The sequence below is a fragment of the Pelobates fuscus genome, chromosome 2 (genome assembly GCF_036172605.1).
Source record: "Pelobates fuscus isolate aPelFus1 chromosome 2, aPelFus1.pri, whole genome shotgun sequence".
Classification (NCBI taxonomy): domain Eukaryota; kingdom Metazoa; phylum Chordata; class Amphibia; order Anura; family Pelobatidae; genus Pelobates; species Pelobates fuscus.
This window is the reverse complement of record NC_086318.1, coordinates 358,698,867-358,718,618: the sequence shown is the minus strand read 5'-3', so window position 1 is coordinate 358,718,618 and position 19,752 is coordinate 358,698,867. Positions and strand designations below refer to the sequence as shown.

Here is a 19,752-nt window from a genome sequence, read left to right as displayed (position 1 = left end):
AAGAAAACAGAGCATTTCATGAAAAACGGTTAACACAAGTTAGTGGTGATTTTCAATGCCTCATTTAAATGCATCAATTTAGGAGAAGTGACAGCTCCCCTTTAATTTTATTTCTTGAACTAGTCATGTTTTGCTCTATAAAGAGAAACATTAACTGTCTTAGAAAATAGATCCATGATAAAGAGTCTGAATCCTGACTCCCCCTCCCCATCCACCGTGAACATTAAAAATTGTAGCACCAGGATGGCCGAGTGGTTAAGGCGTTGGACGTAAGATCCAATGGACGAATGTCTGTGTGGGTTCAAACCCCACTCCTGGTACACGATGTGTTCAAGTGACACCAATGGTTTTAACAATCCCAAATATTATTGATCCCTTGGAAAATTTTCGTTATTCGGATTCTACTCAACCCGTTTCAAATTCAGAAATCAAACTACAAAGGATATTTGCTGCAACTATTTGTCTAAATCGAACCAAAAAGGCTTCTGTAAAATTTCTGAGATCATACAGAAATATCAACTTTCCTATGCAATTTCTCTTTTATCTTTTATTTCATGCCAAAATCCATACCCAAAAAGAGACATGCTAAGTGCACCACTTTGCTTGACAGCATCATATTACTCTGAATTCAACACAGTAAGAGACAGGTCTGTAATGCTAAAGAATTGAAATTTTAAATGCCCTGCTAGATATTCACACCAAATCTAAAGGGAAACTGGCAATTTTTAGGATTTTCACTAATTTCTTTACTACTTATCCCTAGATTTGACAAACATCTATTTGTAAGGCATGAAAAAGAAAAGTAAATGAAGAAATCCATAACTCTTTGTCCCGTAACCAGGTACCTCCATCAATGCTCCCTTCCAAAATGGAATCCTTTCCTCCTGGCATTCAGCATAGACTGAACATACAGAGAAGTGGATTGATGAAACACTGTTTCGCTTTCTTCTCTACATTAGCAATGCTATCCCTGGCTTTGCCTAGTCTGAAGTAGATTATGATGTCATTTGCTAACTCTTTATTATGCACTTAAAAGAAAACAGAGCATTTCATGAAAAACGGTTAACACAAGTTAGTGGTGATTTTCAATGCCTCATTTAAATGCATCAATTTAGGAGAAGTGACAGCTCCCCTTTAATTTTATTTCTTGAACTAGTCATGTTTTGCTCTATAAAGAGAAACATTAACTGTCTTAGAAAATAGATCCATGATAAAGAGTCTGAATCCTGACTCCCCCTCCCCATCCACCGTGAACATTTAAAAGTGTAGCACCAGGATGGCCGAGTGGTTAAGGCGTTGGACTTAAGATCCAATGGACGAATGTCCGCGTGGGTTCAAACCCCACTCCTGGTACACGATGTGTTCAAGTGACATTAATGGTTTTAACAATCCCAAATATTATTGATCCCATGGAAAATTTTCGTTATTCGGATTCTATTCAACCCGTTTCAAATTCAGAAACAAACTACAATGGATATTTGCTGCAACTATTTGTCTAAATCGAACCAAAAAGGCTTCTGTAAAATTTCTGAGATCATACAGAAATATCAACTTTCCTATGCAATTTCTCTTTTATCTTTTATTTCATGCCAAAATCCATACCCAAAAAGAGACATGCTAAGTGCACCACTTTGCTTGACAGCATCATATTACTCTGAATTCAACACAGTAAGAGACAGGTCTGTAATGCTAAAGAATTGAAATTTTAAATGCCCTGCTAGATATTCACACCAAATCTAAAGGGAAACTGGCAATTTTTAGGATTTTCACTAATTTCTTTACTACTTATCCCTAGATTTGACAAACATCTATTTGTAAGGCATGAAAAAGAAAAGTAAATGAAGAAATCCATAACTCTTTGTCCCGTAACCAGGTACCTCCATCAATGCTCCCTTCCAAAATGGAATCCTTTCCTCCTGGCATTCAGCATAGACTGAACATACAGAGAAGTGGATTGATGAAACACTGTTTCGCTTTCTTCTCTACATTAGCAATGCTATCCCTGGCTTTGCCTAGTCTGAAGTAGATTATGATGTCATTTGCTAACTCTTTATTATGCACTTAAAAGAAAACAGAGCATTTCATGAAAAACGGTTAACACAAGTTAGTGGTGATTTTCAATGCCTCATTTAAATGCATCAATTTAGGAGAAGTGACAGCTCCCCTTTAATTTTATTTCTTGAACTAGTCATGTTTTGCTCTATAAAGAGAAACATTAACTGTCTTAGAAAATAGATCCATGATAAAGAGTCTGAATCCTGACTCCCCCTCCCCATCCACCGTGAACATTTAAAAGTGTAGCACCAGGATGGCCGAGTGGTTAAGGCGTTGGACTTAAGATCCAATGGACGAATGTCCGCGTGGGTTCAAACCCCACTCCTGTTACACGATGTGTTCAAGTGACACTAATGGTTTTAACAATCCCAAATATTATTGATCCCATGGAAAATTTTCGTTATTCGGATTCTATTCAACCCGTTTCAAATTCAGAAACAAACTACAATGGATATTTGCTGCAACTATTTGTCTAAATCGAACCAAAAAGGCTTCTGTAAAATTTCTGAGATCATACAGAAATATCAACTTTCCTATGCAATTTCTCTATTATCTTTTATTTCATGCCAAAATCCATACCCAAAAAGAGACATGCTAAGTGCACCACTTTGCTTGACAGCATCATATTACTCTGAATTCAACACAGTAAGAGACAGGTCTGTAATGCTAAAGAATTGAAATTTTAAATGCCCTGCTAGATATTCACACCAAATCTAAAGGGAAACTGGCAATTTTTAGGATTTTCACTAATTTCTTTACTACTTATCCCTAGATTTGACAAACATCTATTTGTAAGGCATGAAAAAGAAAAGTAAATGAAGAAATCCATAACTCTTTGTCCCGTAACCAGGTACCTCCATCAATGCTTCCTTCCAAAATGGAATCCTTTCCTCCTGGCATTCAGCATAGACTGAACATACAGAGAAGTGGATTGATGAAACACTGTTTCGCTTTCTTCTCTACATTAGCAATGCTATAGCTGGCTTTGCCTAGTCTGAAGTAGATTATGATGTCATTTGCTAACTCTTTATTACACACTTAAAAGAAAACAGAGCATTTCATGAAAAACGGTTAACACAAGTTAGTGGTGATTTTCAATGCCTCATTTAAATGCATCAATTTAGGAGAAGTGACAGCTCCCCTTTAATTTTATTTCTTGAACTAGTCATGTTTTGCTCTATAAAGAGAAACATTAACTGTCTTAGAAAATAGATCCATGATAAAGAGTCTGAATCCTGACTCCCCCTCCCCATCCACCGTGAACATTAAAAATTGTAGCACCAGGATGGCCGAGTGGTTAAGGCGTTGGACGTAAGATCCAATGGACGAATGTCTGTGTGGGTTCAAACCCCACTCCTGGTACACGATGTGTTCAAGTGACACCAATGGTTTTAACAATCCCAAATATTATTGATCCCTTGGAAAATTTTCGTTATTCGGATTCTACTCAACCCGTTTCAAATTCAGAAATCAAACTACAAAGGATATTTGCTGCAACTATTTGTCTAAATCGAACCAAAAAGGCTTCTGTAAAATTTCTGAGATCATACAGAAATATCAACTTTCCTATGCAATTTCTCTTTTATCTTTTATTTCATGCCAAAATCCATACCCAAAAAGAGACATGCTAAGTGCACCACTTTGCTTGACAGCATCATATTACTCTGAATTCAACACAGTAAGAGACAGGTCTGTAATGCTAAAGAATTGAAATTTTAAATGCCCTGCTAGATATTCACACCAAATCTAAAGGGAAACTGGCAATTTTTAGGATTTTCACTAATTTCTTTACTACTTATCCCTAGATTTGACAAACATCTATTTGTAAGGCATGAAAAAGAAAAGTAAATGAAGAAATCCATAACTCTTTGTCCCGTAACCAGGTACCTCCATCAATGCTCCCTTCCAAAATGGAATCCTTTCCTCCTGGCATTCAGCATAGACTGAACATACAGAGAAGTGGATTGATGAAACACTGTTTCGCTTTCTTCTCTACATTAGCAATGCTATCCCTGGCTTTGCCTAGTCTGAAGTAGATTATGATGTCATTTGCTAACTCTTTATTATGCACTTAAAAGAAAACAGAGCATTTCATGAAAAACGGTTAACACAAGTTAGTGGTGATTTTCAATGCCTCATTTAAATGCATCAATTTAGGAGAAGTGACAGCTCCCCTTTAATTTTATTTCTTGAACTAGTCATGTTTTGCTCTATAAAGAGAAACATTAACTGTCTTAGAAAATAGATCCATGATAAAGAGTCTGAATCCTGACTCCCCCTCCCCATCCACCGTGAACATTTAAAAGTGTAGCACCAGGATGGCCGAGTGGTTAAGGCGTTGGACTTAAGATCCAATGGACGAATGTCCGCGTGGGTTCAAACCCCACTCCTGGTACACGATGTGTTCAAGTGACATTAATGGTTTTAACAATCCCAAATATTATTGATCCCATGGAAAATTTTCGTTATTCGGATTCTATTCAACCCGTTTCAAATTCAGAAACAAACTACAATGGATATTTGCTGCAACTATTTGTCTAAATCGAACCAAAAAGGCTTCTGTAAAATTTCTGAGATCATACAGAAATATCAACTTTCCTATGCAATTTCTCTTTTATCTTTTATTTCATGCCAAAATCCATACCCAAAAAGAGACATGCTAAGTGCACCACTTTGCTTGACAGCATCATATTACTCTGAATTCAACACAGTAAGAGACAGGTCTGTAATGCTAAAGAATTGAAATTTTAAATGCCCTGCTAGATATTCACACCAAATCTAAAGGGAAACTGGCAATTTTTAGGATTTTCACTAATTTCTTTACTACTTATCCCTAGATTTGACAAACATCTATTTGTAAGGCATGAAAAAGAAAAGTAAATGAAGAAATCCATAACTCTTTGTCCCGTAACCAGGTACCTCCATCAATGCTCCCTTCCAAAATGGAATCCTTTCCTCCTGGCATTCAGCATAGACTGAACATACAGAGAAGTGGATTGATGAAACACTGTTTCGCTTTCTTCTCTACATTAGCAATGCTATCCCTGGCTTTGCCTAGTCTGAAGTAGATTATGATGTCATTTGCTAACTCTTTATTATGCACTTAAAAGAAAACAGAGCATTTCATGAAAAACGGTTAACACAAGTTAGTGGTGATTTTCAATGCCTCATTTAAATGCATCAATTTAGGAGAAGTGACAGCTCCCCTTTAATTTTATTTCTTGAACTAGTCATGTTTTGCTCTATAAAGAGAAACATTAACTGTCTTAGAAAATAGATCCATGATAAAGAGTCTGAATCCTGACTCCCCCTCCCCATCCACCGTGAACATTTAAAAGTGTAGCACCAGGATGGCCGAGTGGTTAAGGCGTTGGACTTAAGATCCAATGGACGAATGTCCGCGTGGGTTCAAACCCCACTCCTGTTACACGATGTGTTCAAGTGACACTAATGGTTTTAACAATCCCAAATATTATTGATCCCATGGAAAATTTTCGTTATTCGGATTCTATTCAACCCGTTTCAAATTCAGAAACAAACTACAATGGATATTTGCTGCAACTATTTGTCTAAATCGAACCAAAAAGGCTTCTGTAAAATTTCTGAGATCATACAGAAATATCAACTTTCCTATGCAATTTCTCTATTATCTTTTATTTCATGCCAAAATCCATACCCAAAAAGAGACATGCTAAGTGCACCACCTTGCTTGACAGCATCATATTACTCTGAATTCAACACAGTAATAGACAGGTCTGTAATGCTAAAGAATTGAAATTTTAAATGCCCTGCTAAATATTCACACCAAATCTAAAGGGAAACTGGCAATTTTTAGGATTTTCACTAATTTCTTTACTACTTATCCCTAGATTTGACAAACATCTATTTGTAAGGCATGAAAAAGAAAAGTAAATGAAGAAATCCATAACTCTTTGTCCCGTAACCAGGTACCTCCATCAATGCTCCCTTCCAAAATGGAATCCTTTCCTCCTGGCATTCAGCATAGACTGAACATACAGAGACGTGGATTGATGAAACACTGTTTCGCTTTCTTCTCTACATTAGCAATGCTATCCCTGGCTTTGCCTAGTCTGAAGTAGATTATGATGTCATTTGCTAACTCTTTATTATGCACTTAAAAGAAAACAGAGCATTTCATGAAAAACGGTTAACACAAGTTAGTGGTGATTTTCAATGCCTCATTTAAATGCATCAATTTAGGAGAAGTGACAGCTCCCCTTTAATTTTATTTCTTGAACTAGTCATGTTTTGCTCTATAAAGAGAAACATTAACTGTCTTAGAAAATAGATCCATGATAAAGAGTCTGAATCCTGACTACCCCTCCCCATCCACCGTGAACATTTAAAAGTGTAGCACCAGGATGGCCGAGTGGTTAAGGCGTTGGACTTAAGATCCAATGGACGAATGTCTGCGTGGGTTCAAACCCCACTCCTGGTACACGATGTGTTCAAGTGACACTAATGGTTTTAACAATCCCAAATATTATTGATCCCATGGAAAATTTTCGTTATTCGGATTCTATTCAACCCGTTTCAAATTCAGAAACAAACTACAATGGATATTTGCTGCAACTATTTGTCTAAATCGAACCAAAAAGGCTTCTGTAAAATTTCTGAGATCATACAGAAATATCAACTTTCCTATGCAATTTCTCTTTTATCTTTTATTTCATGCCAAAATCCATACCCAAAAAGAGACATGCTAAGTGCACCACTTTGCTTGACAGCATCATATTACTCTGAATTCAACACAGTAATAGACAGGTCTGTAATGCTAAAGAATTGAAATTTTAAATGCCCTGCTAAATATTCACACCAAATCTAAAGGGAAACTGGCAATTTTTAGGATTTTCACTAATTTCTTTACTACTTATCCCTAGATTTGACAAACATCTATTTGTAAGGCATGAAAAAGAAAAGTAAATGAAGAAATCCATAACTCTTTGTCCCGTAACCAGGTACCTCCATCAATGCTCCCTTCCAAAATGGAATCCTTTCCTCCTGGCATTCAGCATAGACTGAACATACAGAGAAGTGGATTGATGAAACACTGTTTCGCTTTCTTCTCTACATTAGCAATGCTATCCCTGGCTTTGCCTAGTCTGAAGTAGATTATGATGTCATTTGCTAACTCTTTATTATGCACTTAAAAGAAAACAGAGCATTTCATGAAAAACGGTTAACACAAGTTAGTGGTGATTTTCAATGCCTCATTTAAATGCATCAATTTAGGAGAAGTGACAGCTCCCCTTTAATTTTATTTCTTGAACTAGTCATGTTTTGCTCTATAAAGAGAAACATTAACTGTCTTAGAAAATAGATCCATGATAAAGAGTCTGAATCCTGACTCCCCCTCCCCATCCACCGTGAACATTTAAAAGTGTAGCACCAGGATGGCCGAGTGGTTAAGGCGTTGGACTTAAGATCCAATGGACGAATGTCCGCGTGGGTTCAAACCCCACTCCTGGTACACGATGTGTTCAAGTGACACTAATGGTTTTAACAATCCCAAATATTATTGATCCCATGGAAAATTTTCGTTATTCGGATTCTATTCAACCCGTTTCAAATTCAGAAACAAACTACAATGGATATTTGCTGCAACTATTTGTCTAAATCGAACCAAAAAGGCTTCTGTAAAATTTCTGAGATCATACAGAAATATCAACTTTCCTATGCAATTTCTCTATTATCTTTTATTTCATGCCAAAATCCATACCCAAAAAGAGACATGCTAAGTGCACCACTTTGCTTGACAGCATCATATTACTCTGAATTCAACACAGTAATAGACAGGTCTGTAATGCTAAAGAATTGAAATTTTAAATGCCCTGCTAAATATTCACACCAAATCTAAAGGGAAACTGGCAATTTTTAGGATTTTCACTAATTTCTTTACTACTTATCCCTAGATTTGACAAACATCTATTTGTAAGGCATGAAAAAGAAAAGTAAATGAAGAAATCCATAACTCTTTGTCCCGTAACCAGGTACCTCCATCAATGCTCCCTTCCAAAATGGAATCCTTTCCTCCTGGCATTCAGCATAGACCGAACATACAGAGACGTGGATTGATGAAACACTGTTTCGCTTTCTTCTCTACATTAGCAATGCTATCCCTGGCTTTGCCTAGTCTGAAGTAGATTATGATGTCATTTGCTAACTCTTTATTATGCACTTAAAAGAAAACAGAGCATTTCATGAAAAACGGTTAACACAAGTTAGTGGTGATTTTCAATGCCTCATTTAAATGCATCAATTTAGGAGAAGTGACAGCTCCCCTTTAATTTTATTTCTTGAACTAGTCATGTTTTGCTCTATAAAGAGAAACATTAACGGTCTTAGAAAATAGATCCATGATAAAGAGTCTGAATCCTGACTCCCCCTCCCCATCCACCGTGAACATTTAAAAGTGTAGCACCAGGATGGCCGAGTGGTTAAGGCGTTGGACTTAAGATCCAATGGACGAATGTCCGCGTGGGTTCAAACCCCACTCCTGGTACACGATGTGTTCAAGTGACACTAATGGTTTTAACAATCCCAAATATTATTGATCCCATGGAAAATTTTCGTTATTCGGATTCTATTCAACCCGTTTCAAATTCAGAAACAAACTACAATGGATATTTGCTGCAACTATTTGTCTAAATCGAACCAAAAAGGCTTCTGTAAAATTTCTGAGATCATACAGAAATATCAACTTTCCTATGCAATTTCTCTATTATCTTTTATTTCATGCCAAAATCCATACCCAAAAAGAGACATGCTAAGTGCACCACTTTGCTTGACAGCATCATATTACTCTGAATTCAACACAGTAATAGACAGGTCTGTAATGCTAAAGAATTGAAATTTTAAATGCCCTGCTAAATATTCACACCAAATCTAAAGGGAAACTGGCAATTTTTAGGATTTTCACTAATTTCTTTACTACTTATCCCTAGATTTGACAAACATCTATTTGTAAGGCATGAAAAAGAAAAGTAAATGAAGAAATCCATAACTCTTTGTCCCGTAACCAGGTACCTCCATCAATGCTCCCTTCCAAAATGGAATCCTTTCCTCCTGGCATTCAGCATAGACTGAACATACAGAGAAGTGGATTGATGAAACACTGTTTCGCTTTCTTCTCTACATTAGCAATGCTATCCCTGGCTTTGCCTAGTCTGAAGTAGATTATGATGTCATTTGCTAACTCTTTATTATGCACTTAAAAGAAAACAGAGCATTTCATGAAAAACGGTTAACACAAGTTAGTGGTGATTTTCAATGCCTCATTTAAATGCATCAATTTAGGAGAAGTGACAGCTCCCCTTTAATTTTATTTCTTGAACTAGTCATGTTTTGCTCTATAAAGAGAAACATTAACTGTCTTAGAAAATAGATCCATGATAAAGAGTCTGAATCCTGACTCCCCCTCCCCATCCACCGTGAACATTTAAAAGTGTAGCACCAGGATGGCCGAGTGGTTAAGGCGATCCAATGGACGAATACACGATGTGTTCAAGTGACACTAATGGTTTTAACAATCCCAAATATTATTGATCCCTTGGAAAATTTTCGTTATTCGGATTCTACTCAACCCGTTTCAAATTCAGAAATCAAACTACAAAGGATATTTGCTGCAACTATTTGTCTAAATCGAACCAAAAAGGCTTCTGTAAAATTTCTGACATCATACAGAAATATTAACTTTCCTATGCAATTTCTCTATTATCTTTTATTTCATGCCAAAATCCATACCCAAAAAGAGACATGCTAAGTGCACCACTTTGCTTGACAGCATCATATTACTCTGAATTCAACACAGTAATAGACAGGTCTGTAATGCTAAAGAATTGAAATTTTAAATGCCCTGCTAAATATTCACACCAAATCTAAAGGGAAACTGGCAATTTTTAGGATTTTCACTAATTTCTTTACTACTTATCCCTAGATTTGACAAACATCTATTTGTAAGGCATGAAAAAGAAAAGTAAATGAAGAAATCCATAACTCTTTGTCCCGTAACCAGGTACCTCCATCAATGCTCCCTTCCAAAATGGAATCCTTTCCTCCTGGCATTCAGCATAGACCGAACATACAGAGACGTGGATTGATGAAACACTGTTTCGCTTTCTTCTCTACATTAGCAATGCTATCCCTGGCTTTGCCTAGTCTGAAGTAGATTATGATGTCATTTCTCTTTATTATGCACTTAAAAGAAAACAGAGCATTTCATGAAAAACGGTTAACACAAGTTAGTGGTGATTTTCAATGCCTCATTTAAATGCATCAATTTAGGAGAAGTGACAGCTCCCCTTTAATTTTATTTCTTGAACTAGTCATGTTTTGCTCTATAAAGAGAAACATTAACTGTCTTAGAAAATAGATCCATGATAAAGAGTCTGAATCCTGACTCCCCCTCCCCATCCACCGTGAACATTTAAAAGTGTAGCACCAGGATGGCCGAGTGGTTAAGGCGTTGGACTTAAGATCCAATGGACGAATGTCCGCGTGGGTTCAAACCCCACTCCTGGTACACGATGTGTTCAAGTGACACTAATGGTTTTAACAATCCCAAATATTATTGATCCCATGGAAAATTTTCGTTATTCGGATTCTATTCAACCCGTTTCAAATTCAGAAACAAACTACAATGGATATTTGCTGCAACTATTTGTCTAAATCGAACCAAAAAGGCTTCTGTAAAATTTCTGAGATCATACAGAAATATCAACTTTCCTATGCAATTTCTCTATTATCTTTTATTTCATGCCAAAATCCATACCCAAAAAGAGACATGCTAAGTGCACCACTTTGCTTGACAGCATCATATTACTCTGAATTCAACACAGTAATAGACAGGTCTGTAATGCTAAAGAATTGAAATTTTAAATGCCCTGCTAAATATTCACACCAAATCTAAAGGGAAACTGGCAATTTTTAGGATTTTCACTAATTTCTTTACTACTTATCCCTAGATTTGACAAACATCTATTTGTAAGGCATGAAAAAGAAAAGTAAATGAAGAAATCCATAACTCTTTGTCCCGTAACCAGGTACCTCCATCAATGCTCCCTTCCAAAATGGAATCCTTTCCTCCTGGCATTCAGCATAGACTGAACATACAGAGAAGTGGATTGATGAAACACTGTTTCGCTTTCTTCTCTACATTAGCAATGCTATCCCTGGCTTTGCCTAGTCTGAAGTAGATTATGATGTCATTTGCTAACTCTTTATTATGCACTTAAAAGAAAACAGAGCATTTCATGAAAAACGGTTAACACAAGTTAGTGGTGATTTTCAATGCCTCATTTAAATGCATCAATTTAGGAGAAGTGACAGCTCCCCTTTAATTTTATTTCTTGAACTAGTCATGTTTTGCTCTATAAAGAGAAACATTAACTGTCTTAGAAAATAGATCCATGATAAAGAGTCTGAATCCTGACTCCCCCTCCCCATCCACCGTGAACATTTAAAAGTGTAGCACCAGGATGGCCGAGTGGTTAAGGCGATCCAATGGACGAATACACGATGTGTTCAAGTGACACTAATGGTTTTAACAATCCCAAATATTATTGATCCCTTGGAAAATTTTCGTTATTCGGATTCTACTCAACCCGTTTCAAATTCAGAAATCAAACTACAAAGGATATTTGCTGCAACTATTTGTCTAAATCGAACCAAAAAGGCTTCTGTAAAATTTCTGACATCATACAGAAATATTAACTTTCCTATGCAATTTCTCTATTATCTTTTATTTCATGCCAAAATCCATACCCAAAAAGAGACATGCTAAGTGCACCACTTTGCTTGACAGCATCATATTACTCTGAATTCAACACAGTAAGAGACAGGTCTGTAATGCTAAATAATTGAAATTTTAAATGCCCTGCTAGATATTCACACCAAATCTAAAGGGAAACTGGCAATTTTTAGGATTTTCACTAATTTCTTTACTACTTATCCCTAGATTTGACAAACATCTATTTGTAAGGCATGAAAAAGAAAAGTAAATGAAGAAATCCATAACTCTTTGTCCCGTAACCAGGTACCTCCATCAATGCTCCCTTCCAAAATGGAATCCTTTCCTCCTGGCATTCAGCATAGACCGAACATACAGAGACGTGGATTGATGAAACACTGTTTCGCTTTCTTCTCTACATTAGCAATGCTATCCCTGGCTTTGCCTAGTCTGAAGTAGATTATGATGTCATTTGCTAACTCTTTATTATGCACTTAAAAGAAAACAGAGCATTTCATGAAAAACGGTTAACACAAGTTAGTGGTGATTTTCAATGCCTCATTTAAATGCATCAATTTAGGAGAAGTGACAGCTCCCCTTTAATTTTATTTCTTGAACTAGTCATGTTTTGCTCTATAAAGAGAAACATTAACTGTCTTAGAAAATAGATCCATGATAAAGAGTCTGAATCCTGACTCCCCCTCCCCATCCACCGTGAACATTTAAAAGTGTAGCACCAGGATGGCCGAGTGGTTAAGGCGTTGGACTTAAGATCCAATGGACGAATGTCCGCGTGGGTTCAAACCCCACTCCTGGTACACGATGTGTTCAAGTGACACTAATGGTTTTAACAATCCCAAATATTATTGATCCCATGGAAAATTTTCGTTATTCGGATTCTATTCAACCCGTTTCAAATTCAGAAACAAACTACAATGGATATTTGCTGCAACTATTTGTCTAAATCGAACCAAAAAGGCTTCTGTAAAATTTCTGAGATCATACAGAAATATCAACTTTCCTATGCAATTTCTCTTTTATCTTTTATTTCATGCCAAAATCCATACCCAAAAAGAGACATGCTAAGTGCACCACTTTGCTTGACAGCATCATATTACTCTGAATTCAACACAGTAATAGACAGGTCTGTAATGCTAAAGAATTGAAATTTTAAATGCCCTGCTAAATATTCACACCAAATCTAAAGGGAAACTGGCAATTTTTAGGATTTTCACTAATTTCTTTACTACTTATCCCTAGATTTGACAAACATCTATTTGTAAGGCATGAAAAAGAAAAGTAAATGAAGAAATCCATAACTCTTTGTCCCGTAACCAGGTACCTCCATCAATGCTCCCTTCCAAAATGGAATCCTTTCCTCCTGGCATTCAGCATAGACTGAACATACAGAGAAGTGGATTGATGAAACACTGTTTCGCTTTCTTCTCTACATTAGCAATGCTATCCCTGGCTTTGCCTAGTCTGAAGTAGATTATGATGTCATTTGCTAACTCTTTATTATGCACTTAAAAGAAAACAGAGCATTTCATGAAAAACGGTTAACACAAGTTAGTGGTGATTTTCAATGCCTCATTTAAATGCATCAATTTAGGAGAAGTGACAGCTCCCCTTTAATTTTATTTCTTGAACTAGTCATGTTTTGCTCTATAAAGAGAAACATTAACTGTCTTAGAAAATAGATCCATGATAAAGAGTCTGAATCCTGACTCCCCCTCCCCATCCACCGTGAACATTTAAAAGTGTAGCACCAGGATGGCCGAGTGGTTAAGGCGTTGGGCTTAAGATCCAATGGACGAATGTCCGCGTGGGTTCAAACCCCACTCCTGGTACACGATGTGTTCAAGTGACACTAATGGTTTTAACAATCCCAAATATTATTGATCCCATGGAAAATTTTCGTTATTCGGATTCTATTCAACCCGTTTCAAATTCAGAAACAAACTACAATGGATATTTGCTGCAACTATTTGTCTAAATCGAACCAAAAAGGCTTCTGTAAAATTTCTGAGATCATACAGAAATATCAACTTTCCTATGCAATTTCTCTTTTATCTTTTATTTCATGCCAAAATCCATACCCAAAAAGAGACATGCTAAGTGCACCACTTTGCTTGACAGCATCATATTACTCTGAATTCAACACAGTAAGAGACAGGTCTGTAATGCTAAAGAATTGAAATTTTAAATGCCCTGCTAGATATTCACACCAAATCTAAAGGGAAACTGGCAATTTTTAGGATTTTCACTAATTTCTTTACTACTTATCCCTAGATTTGACAAACATCTATTTGTAAGGCATGAAAAAGAAAAGTAAATGAAGAAATCCATAACTCTTTGTCCCGTAACCAGGTACCTCCATCAATGCTCCCTTCCAAAATGGAATCCTTTCCTCCTGGCATTCAGCATAGACTGAACATACAGAGAAGTGGATTGATGAAACACTGTTTCGCTTTGTTCTCTACATTAGCAATGCTATCCCTGGCTTTGCCTAGTCTGAAGTAGATTATGATGTCATTTGCTAACTCTTTATTATGCACTTAAAAGAAAACAGAGCATTTCATGAAAAACGGTTAACACAAGTTAGTGGTGATTTTCAATGCCTCATTTAAATGCATCAATTTAGGAGAAGTGACAGCTCCCCTTTAATTTTATTTCTTGAACTAGTCATGTTTTGCTCTATAAAGAGAAACATTAACTGTCTTAGAAAATAGATCCATGATAAAGAGTCTGAATCCTGACTCCCCCTCCCCATCCACCGTGAACATTTAAAAGTGTAGCACCAGGATGGCCGAGTGGTTAAGGCGTTGGACTTAAGATCCAATGGACGAATGTCCGCGTGGGTTCAAACCCCACTCCTGGTACACGATGTGTTCAAGTGACACTAATGGTTTTAACAATCCCAAATATTATTGATCCCTTGGAAAATTTTAGTTATTCGGATTCTATTCAACCCGTTTCAAATTAAGAAACAAACTACAAAGGATATTTGCTGCAACTATTTGTCTAAATCGAACCAAAAAGGCTTTTGTAAAATTTCTGAGATCATACAGAAATATCAACTTTCCTATGCAATTTCTCTTTTATCTTTTATTTCATGCCAAAATCCATACCCAAAAAGAGACATGCTAAGTGCACCACTTTGCTTGACAGCATCATATTACTCTGAATTCAACACAGTAATAGACAGGTCTGTAATGCTAAAGAATTGAAATTTTAAATGCCCTGCTAAATATTCACACCAAATCTAAAGGGAAACTGGCAATTTTTAGGATTTTCACTAATTTCTTTACTACTTATCCCTAGATTTGACAAACATCTATTTGTAAGGCATGAAAAAGAAAAGTAAATGAAGAAATCCATAACTCTTTGTCCCGTAACCAGGTACCTCCATCAATGCTCCCTTCCAAAATGGAATCCTTTCCTCCTGGCATTCAGCATAGACTGAACATACAGAGAAGTGGATTGATGAAACACTGTTTCGCTTTGTTCTCTACATTAGCAATGCTATCCCTGGCTTTGCCTAGTCTGAAGTAGATTATGATGTCATTTGCTAACTCTTTATTATGCACTTAAAAGAAAACAGAGCATTTCATGAAAAACGGTTAACACAAGTTAGTGGTGATTTTCAATGCCTCATTTAAATGCATCAATTTAGGAGAAGTGACAGCTCCCCTTTAATTTTATTTCTTGAACTAGTCATGTTTTGCTCTATAAAGAGAAACATTAACTGTCTTAGAAAATAGATCCATGATAAAGAGTCTGAATCCTGACTCCCCCTCCCCATCCACCGTGAACATTTAAAAGTGTAGCACCAGGATGGCCGAGTGGTTAAGGCGTTGGACTTAAGATCCAATGGACGAATGTCCGCGTGGGTTCAAACCCCACTCCTGGTACACGATGTGTTCAAGTGACACTAATGGTTTTAACAATCCCAAATATTATTGATCCCTTGGAAAATTTTAGTTATTCGGATTCTATTCAACCCGTTTCAAATTAAGAAACAAACTACAAAGGATATTTGCTGCAACTATTTGTCTAAATCGAACCAAAAAGGCTTTTGTAAAATTTCTGAGATCATACAGAAATATCAACTTTTCTATGCAATTTCTCTTTTATCTTTTATTTCATGCCAAAATCCATACCCAAAAAGAGACATGCTAAGTGCACCACTTTGCTTGACAGCATCATATTACTCTGAATTCAACACAGTAATAGACAGGTCTGTAATGCTAAAGAATTGAAATTTTAAATGCCCTGCTAAATATTCACACCAAATCTAAAGGGAAACTGGCAATTTTTAGGATTTTCACTAATTTCTTTACTACTTATCCCTAGATTTGACAAACATCTATTTGTAAGGCATGAAAAAGAAAAGTAAATGAAGAAATCCATAACTCTTTGTCCCGTAACCAGGTACCTCCATCAATGCTCCCTTCCAAAATGGAATCCTTTCCTCCTGGCATTCAGCATAGACTGAACATACAGAGAAGTGGATTGATGAAACACTGTTTCGCTTTCTTCTCTACATTAGCAATGCTGTCCCTGGCTTTGCCTAGTCTGAAGTAGATTATGATGTCATTTGCTAACTCTTTATTATGCACTTAAAAGAAAACAGAGCATTTCATGAAAAACGGTTAACACAAGTTAGTGGTGATTTTCAATGCCTCATTTAAATGCATCAATTTAGGAGAAGTGACAGCTCCCCTTTAATTTTATTTCTTGAACTAGTCATGTTTTGCTCTATAAAGAGAAACATTAACTGTCTTAGAAAATAGATCCATGATAAAGAGTCTGAATCCTGACTCCCCCTCCCCATCCACCGTGAACATTTAAAAGTGTAGCACCAGGATGGCCGAGTGGTTAAGGCGTTGGGCTTAAGATCCAATGGACGAATGTCCGCGTGGGTTCAAACCCCACTCCTGGTACACGATGTGTTCAAGTGACACTAATGGTTTTAACAATCCCAAATATTATTGATCCCATGGAAAATTTTCGTTATTCGGATTCTATTCAACCCGTTTCAAATTCAGAAACAAACTACAATGGATATTTGCTGCAACTATTTGTCTAAATCGAACCAAAAAGGCTTCTGTAAAATTTCTGAGATCATACAGAAATATCAACTTTCCTATGCAATTTCTCTTTTATCTTTTATTTCATGCCAAAATCCATACCCAAAAAGAGACATGCTAAGTGCACCACTTTGCTTGACAGCATCATATTACTCTGAATTCAACACAGTAAGAGACAGGTCTGTAATGCTAAAGAATTGAAATTTTAAATGCCCTGCTAGATATTCACACCAAATCTAAAGGGAAACTGGCAATTTTTAGGATTTTCACTAATTTCTTTACTACTTATCCCTAGATTTGACAAACATCTATTTGTAAGGCATGAAAAAGAAAAGTAAATGAAGAAATCCATAACTCTTTGTCCCGTAACCAGGTACCTCCATCAATGCTCCCTTCCAAAATGGAATCCTTTCCTCCTGGCATTCAGCATAGACTGAACATACAGAGAAGTGGATTGATGAAACACTGTTTCGCTTTGTTCTCTACATTAGCAATGCTATCCCTGGCTTTGCCTAGTCTGAAGTAGATTATGATGTCATTTGCTAACTCTTTATTATGCACTTAAAAGAAAACAGAGCATTTCATGAAAAACGGTTAACACAAGTTAGTGGTGATTTTCAATGCCTCATTTAAATGCATCAATTTAGGAGAAGTGACAGCTCCCCTTTAATTTTATTTCTTGAACTAGTCATGTTTTGCTCTATAAAGAGAAACATTAACTGTCTTAGAAAATAGATCCATGATAAAGAGTCTGAATCCTGACTCCCCCTCCCCATCCACCGTGAACATTTAAAAGTGTAGCACCAGGATGGCCGAGTGGTTAAGGCGTTGGACTTAAGATCCAATGGACGAATGTCCGCGTGGGTTCAAACCCCACTCCTGGTACACGATGTGTTCAAGTGACACTAATGGTTTTAACAATCCCAAATATTATTGATCCCTTGGAAAATTTTAGTTATTCGGATTCTATTCAACCCGTTTCAAATTAAGAAACAAACTACAAAGGATATTTGATGCAACTATTTGTCTAAATCGAACCAAAAAGGCTTTTGTAAAATTTCTGAGATCATACAGAAATATCAACTTTCCTATGCAATTTCTCTATTATCTTTTATTTCATGCCAAAATCCATACCCAAAAAGAGACATGCTAAGTGCACCACTTTGCTTGACAGCATCATATTACTCTGAATTCAACACAGTAAGAGACAGGTCTGTAATGCTAAAGAATTGAAATTTTAAATGCCCTGCTAGATATTCACACCAAATCTAAAGGGAAACTGGCAATTTTTAGGATTTTCACTAATTTCTTTACTACTTATCCCTAGATTTGACAAACATCTATTTGTAAGGCATGAAAAAGAAAAGTAAATGAAGAAATCCATAACTCTTTGTCCCGTAACCAGGTACCTCCATCAATGCTCCCTTCCAAAATGGAATCCTTTCCTCCTGGCATTCAGCATAGACTGAACATACAGAGAAGTGGATTGATGAAACACTGTTTCGCTTTGTTCTCTACATTAGCAATGCTATCCCTGGCTTTGCCTAGTCTGAAGTAGATTATGATGTCATTTGCTAACTCTTTATTATGCACTTAAAAGAAAACAGAGCATTTCATGAAAAACGGTTAACACAAGTTAGTGGTGATTTTCAATGCCTCATTTAAATGCATCAATTTAGGAGAAGTGACAGCTCCCCTTTAATTTTATTTCTTGAACTAGTCATGTTTTGCTCTATAAAGAGAAACATTAACTGTCTTAGAAAATAGATCCATGATAAAGAGTCTGAATCCTGACTCCCCCTCCCCATCCACCGTGAACATTTAAAAGTGTAGCACCAGGATGGCCGAGTGGTTAAGGCGTTGGACTTAAGATCCAATGGACGAATGTCCGCGTGGGTTCAAACCCCACTCCTGGTACACGATGTGTTCAAGTGACACTAATGGTTTTAACAATCCCAAATATTATTGATCCCTTGGAAAATTTTAGTTATTCGGATTCTATTCAACCCGTTTCAAATTAAGAAACAAACTACAAAGGATATTTGCTGCAACTATTTGTCTAAATCGAACCAAAAAGGCTTTTGTAAAATTTCTGAGATCATACAGAAATATCAACTTTCCTATGCAATTTCTCTTTTATCTTTTATTTCATGCCAAAATCCATACCCAAAAAGAGACATGCTAAGTGCACCACTTTGCTTGACAGCATCATATTACTCTGAATTCAACACAGTAATAGACAGGTCTGTAATGCTAAAGAATTGAAATTTTAAATGCCCTGCTAAATATTCACACCAAATCTAAAGGGAAACTGGCAATTTTTAGGATTTTCACTAATTTCTTTACTACTTATCCCTAGATTTGACAAACATCTATTTGTAAGGCATGAAAAAGAAAAGTAAATGAAGAAATCCATAACTCTTTGTCCCGTAACCAGGTACCTCCATCAATGCTCCCTTCCAAAATGGAATCCTTTCCTCCTGGCATTCAGCATAGACTGAACATACAGAGAAGTGAATTGATGAAACACTGTTTCGCTTTCTTCTCTACATTAGCAATGCTGTCCCTGGCTTTGCCTAGTCTGAAGTAGATTATGATGTCATTTGCTAACTCTTTATTATGCACTTAAAAGAAAACAGAGCATTTCATGAAAAACGGTTAACACAAGTTAGTGGTGATTTTCAATGCCTCATTTAAATGCATCAATTTAGGAGAAGTGACAGCTCCCCTTTAATTTTATTTCTTGAACTAGTCATGTTTTGCTCTATAAAGAGAAACATTAACTGTCTTAGAAAATAGATCCATGATAAAGAGTCTGAATCCTGACTCCCCCTCCCCATCCACCGTGAACATTTA

At 36.5% G+C, this 19,752-nt stretch overlaps 17 non-coding genes across 17 annotated transcripts; all 17 read left to right on the top strand.

Annotated features, from left to right (window-relative positions):
- The first annotated feature begins 237 nt into the window (after nucleotides 1-237).
- On the top strand, nucleotides 238-320 carry TRNAL-UAA (transfer RNA leucine (anticodon UAA)). The gene has a single exon. It is a non-coding gene; the product is annotated as a tRNA-Leu (tRNA).
- Nucleotides 321-1,270: 950 nt separating this feature from the next.
- On the top strand, nucleotides 1,271-1,353 carry TRNAL-UAA (transfer RNA leucine (anticodon UAA)). Its single transcript has one exon. It is a non-coding gene; the product is annotated as a tRNA-Leu (tRNA).
- Nucleotides 1,354-2,302: 949 nt separating this feature from the next.
- Nucleotides 2,303-2,385, top strand: TRNAL-UAA (transfer RNA leucine (anticodon UAA)). The gene has a single exon. It is a non-coding gene; the product is annotated as a tRNA-Leu (tRNA).
- A 949-nt stretch (nucleotides 2,386-3,334) lies between these two features.
- On the top strand, nucleotides 3,335-3,417 carry TRNAL-UAA (transfer RNA leucine (anticodon UAA)). The gene has a single exon. It is a non-coding gene; the product is annotated as a tRNA-Leu (tRNA).
- Nucleotides 3,418-4,367: 950 nt separating this feature from the next.
- TRNAL-UAA (transfer RNA leucine (anticodon UAA)) lies at nucleotides 4,368-4,450 on the top strand. The gene has a single exon. It is a non-coding gene; the product is annotated as a tRNA-Leu (tRNA).
- Nucleotides 4,451-5,399: 949 nt separating this feature from the next.
- TRNAL-UAA (transfer RNA leucine (anticodon UAA)) lies at nucleotides 5,400-5,482 on the top strand. Its single transcript has one exon. It is a non-coding gene; the product is annotated as a tRNA-Leu (tRNA).
- A 949-nt stretch (nucleotides 5,483-6,431) lies between these two features.
- On the top strand, nucleotides 6,432-6,514 carry TRNAL-UAA (transfer RNA leucine (anticodon UAA)). The gene has a single exon. It is a non-coding gene; the product is annotated as a tRNA-Leu (tRNA).
- Nucleotides 6,515-7,463: 949 nt separating this feature from the next.
- Nucleotides 7,464-7,546, top strand: TRNAL-UAA (transfer RNA leucine (anticodon UAA)). Its single transcript has one exon. It is a non-coding gene; the product is annotated as a tRNA-Leu (tRNA).
- A 949-nt stretch (nucleotides 7,547-8,495) lies between these two features.
- On the top strand, nucleotides 8,496-8,578 carry TRNAL-UAA (transfer RNA leucine (anticodon UAA)). Its single transcript has one exon. It is a non-coding gene; the product is annotated as a tRNA-Leu (tRNA).
- A 1,936-nt stretch (nucleotides 8,579-10,514) lies between these two features.
- Nucleotides 10,515-10,597, top strand: TRNAL-UAA (transfer RNA leucine (anticodon UAA)). The gene has a single exon. It is a non-coding gene; the product is annotated as a tRNA-Leu (tRNA).
- Nucleotides 10,598-12,538: 1,941 nt separating this feature from the next.
- Nucleotides 12,539-12,621, top strand: TRNAL-UAA (transfer RNA leucine (anticodon UAA)). Its single transcript has one exon. It is a non-coding gene; the product is annotated as a tRNA-Leu (tRNA).
- A 949-nt stretch (nucleotides 12,622-13,570) lies between these two features.
- On the top strand, nucleotides 13,571-13,653 carry TRNAL-UAA (transfer RNA leucine (anticodon UAA)). The gene has a single exon. It is a non-coding gene; the product is annotated as a tRNA-Leu (tRNA).
- Nucleotides 13,654-14,602: 949 nt separating this feature from the next.
- TRNAL-UAA (transfer RNA leucine (anticodon UAA)) lies at nucleotides 14,603-14,685 on the top strand. Its single transcript has one exon. It is a non-coding gene; the product is annotated as a tRNA-Leu (tRNA).
- Nucleotides 14,686-15,634: 949 nt separating this feature from the next.
- Nucleotides 15,635-15,717, top strand: TRNAL-UAA (transfer RNA leucine (anticodon UAA)). The gene has a single exon. It is a non-coding gene; the product is annotated as a tRNA-Leu (tRNA).
- Nucleotides 15,718-16,666: 949 nt separating this feature from the next.
- Nucleotides 16,667-16,749, top strand: TRNAL-UAA (transfer RNA leucine (anticodon UAA)). The gene has a single exon. It is a non-coding gene; the product is annotated as a tRNA-Leu (tRNA).
- A 949-nt stretch (nucleotides 16,750-17,698) lies between these two features.
- Nucleotides 17,699-17,781, top strand: TRNAL-UAA (transfer RNA leucine (anticodon UAA)). The gene has a single exon. It is a non-coding gene; the product is annotated as a tRNA-Leu (tRNA).
- Nucleotides 17,782-18,730: 949 nt separating this feature from the next.
- On the top strand, nucleotides 18,731-18,813 carry TRNAL-UAA (transfer RNA leucine (anticodon UAA)). The gene has a single exon. It is a non-coding gene; the product is annotated as a tRNA-Leu (tRNA).
- The last annotated feature ends 939 nt before the right edge of the window (nucleotides 18,814-19,752 follow it).